Genomic DNA, 3105 nt, shown 5'->3' with positions numbered 1-3105 from the left:
CAAGACTGCGTGTAATTACAACATGACAACTCCTAGACGGTCAAAGTTCGGGGATGACATCATACACAAACTGTAATTTTGGAAAAATACTGTCAACAGGCAACACCAACTTCTTTTAGAGCCTGATCCAGTTAATTCCCACTTGCAAAGTGCAGCAACTGACAAGCGTTTTGGACAAGCGTATCTACAGGCAGTACATGGACATCTCCTGGCTTCACATCGGACTGTCCACTTCATGAAACACAGCTCCTTCGTGAGTGCGTTTACTATGAGCTGCAGAACTGTTACTTCACAATAGGGTATATGGTGTATGACTGTAGTACACACACACTTTTGGTTCCAGATGGACTTCCTTTGACAAAGTGTCAAAATAGTCTGTTTTTAAAGCTCATCTTCTCTCTGTTGCTCTCTATAGAAAGAGCTGAGAGCTAATACCAGAGGGAAGCACAACTCACTGTGCGAAGCTACTTCCATGAGAATAAAAAAAATGAAAGCCTACAAGCCTAGAGGAAAATACAGGCTTACCTCTTTCTGTGAATGACCGTATAGCGTACGTGAAATCAATGTTAACGCTTCCTGCATTTTCTGCTTTCTTAAAGACAATCCCAAGAACCCACATTGTCACATAGCCTCTCCTAGCCGTTCCATAGCACGGCTGTTTACTTCCAAGTGTAACAAGGTCTTGACCTAATTTGCCTTGCCTTGTTCATAGGCATTGTCAACTTCCCCGTCACAAGTAAAAATATTCATAATTAGTATTTCCCTTCTTATGATATCATTTCCGTAACAAATACAGAAGGAAAGCCTATGTTTAATAGCTTTGCATTACATCTAAATCAAAACAGCAACTTCCTACATCTTTTCCCTATTGCATTGTACAACCTGCGCTTGAGAAAGTTTGCACAAAACAAGAATGGCTTTTAGAGCTTGCTAGCATTCGAGATCTTTCCAGTGCACAGAAGGCCACCATCTGCCTTTCACTGCCCCATTCTCCCGACAGAGGCGATAACTGGAGAGTGACATCAAGGACAATGTCCGTTAGATCTATCGGATATTACTAATATCCAATTCTTTTAGTCAACACCAGATATTTCTCAGTTGCCTGCATGTATTACTGAAAATTGGATCTCCCAACTTCAAAGCTGAAGAAAATGGCACTTGGAGAGTTTTACTGAAAGAGTGATTATGTGCAAAAGAATCTGTCCCCCTTTTGGAATTTAAGAGAAATGAATGAAAATCTTATTTCTCTCTCAAGTGTACCAGACTGCCAGGCATATACCAAGAAGGGCTGCTAAGAGAGAAAGGAGCACACATGGCATGCTACCAATCCATCCATCAGCCTTCTGTTGAAATGAGAAGTCTGTTGCAGGTTAATGTTTTGCCAACTCTTGCTACGATTTGTCCACCACAGTGAACAGCTCCAACATATTTCTGTTCTGAGAGATCCTAATTTTATACAAGAAGTTAACTGAGGTGGATTTGTTCTGGGTTTTGTCACTTATTCTTAGCTTTACAAAGCTGCAAGCCATTTCTCTGGCATGTGCTGTGAGACAACGGGTAAGTTTACACAATTCCAGTTCAGGGAGTTGCCTTCAGCCATCAGGGCAGTGTAGGAGCATTCACTGTGAATGCATTTCTCCAACTCATGAGGTCAGCTTGTGTCATGGTTTTACCCCAACCAGCAACTGAGCACCACACAGCCGCTTCCTCACTCCCCCACAGCGGGATGGGGGACAGAATCAGCAGAGTCACAGTGAGAAAACCCCATGGGCTGAGATAAAGACAGTTCAATAAGTAAAGCAAAAGCCACACGTGCAAGCAAAGCAAAGCAAGGAATTCATTCCCCACTTCCCATGGGCAGGCAGGTGTTCAGCCATCTCCAGGAAAGCAGGGCTCCATCACGCGTAACAGTGACTTGGGACGACAAACATCATCACTCCAAACACTACCACGCCCCTGTCCTTCCTCTTCCCCAAGCCCTTTATAAGCTGAGCATTGTGTCATATGGTATGGAATGTCCCTTTGGTCAGTTGGGGTCAGCTGTCCTGGCTGTGTCCCCTCCCACCCCCAGCCATCCCATTGGAGGGGCGGTGTGAGGAGCAGGAAAGGCCTTGACTCTGTGTAAGCCCTGCTCAGCAACAACAAAAACATCTCTGTGTAACAAAAACATCTCTATGTTATCAACACTGTTTCCAGCACAAATCCCAAACACAGCCCCAGACTGGCTGCTGGGAAGACAATTAACTGTGTCTCAGCTGACACCAGGACAGCTCATGATCCAGCCTCTGGTCCACAGCAGCAGCCAGACCGACCCTGACCAAGTGGAGATTTTCCAGCAGTGGCCAGAAGGGTGGTCGGGGCCTGGAGCACGTTATGTCCAAGGAGAGGCTGAGAGAGCTGCCCTGTTTTGAGAAATCCCTCAGAGCCAAACACTGGAGCCAGGGCCCGGGGGAGATGGTGGGATCTCAGCCAGTGGAGATATTCCAAGTTTGCTGAGACAAGGCCCTGAGCACCTGATCTATCAGGAGCTGTCTGAGGAGGGGTTTGGACTAGAGCCCAATGAAATGATTGTCCTTTTTCAAATAGTCTTTCTGTGTGCCAGCCTTTCTGCAACACTGGCAGCTCCCACCCAGCTGAAATCACTTTGGGAGACGATGGTTCCCCTTTTGTACCCAGAAGAACCATAGTGTGAGGACATCCCCCGAGGCTCACATGTGCAGCCAGCACAGCGTGAGGCACTCATCCCCAGGGAAGCATTCCTGGGCTGCTGCTCAGAACCTGCTGTGGGCTGAGGACCATCACAGCCCATCGCCAAGGGCAGCCTGTCCAGGATCTCCTGGGACTGTGCAGGCAGGCCATGGTGGCCAGCTCCAGCAGAGACACCCACAGCAGGTCCCTGCATGGGCTCAGAGCAGGGCACATGGCGATACCCAGCAGCCAGCACAGAGGCACTGTGGCAATGCCTATAGGCTGACAGTGGGCTGAAGAGCGTGGGGCAAGGAGACCTCCTCAGCTGGGCTGGCCAAGCCCTGCTGCCCAACATGGCCCCCCAGCCCTGCAGTGCAGGCACTAGATAGAGCAGGGTGTGTTCTTGGGGTGGGGAAA

Source organism: Grus americana (assembly GCF_028858705.1).
Source record: "Grus americana isolate bGruAme1 chromosome 27 unlocalized genomic scaffold, bGruAme1.mat SUPER_27_unloc_1, whole genome shotgun sequence".
NCBI lineage: Eukaryota > Metazoa > Chordata > Aves > Gruiformes > Gruidae > Grus > Grus americana.
The sequence above is the reverse complement of the archived record's forward strand: the minus strand, read 5'-3'. Positions refer to the sequence as shown.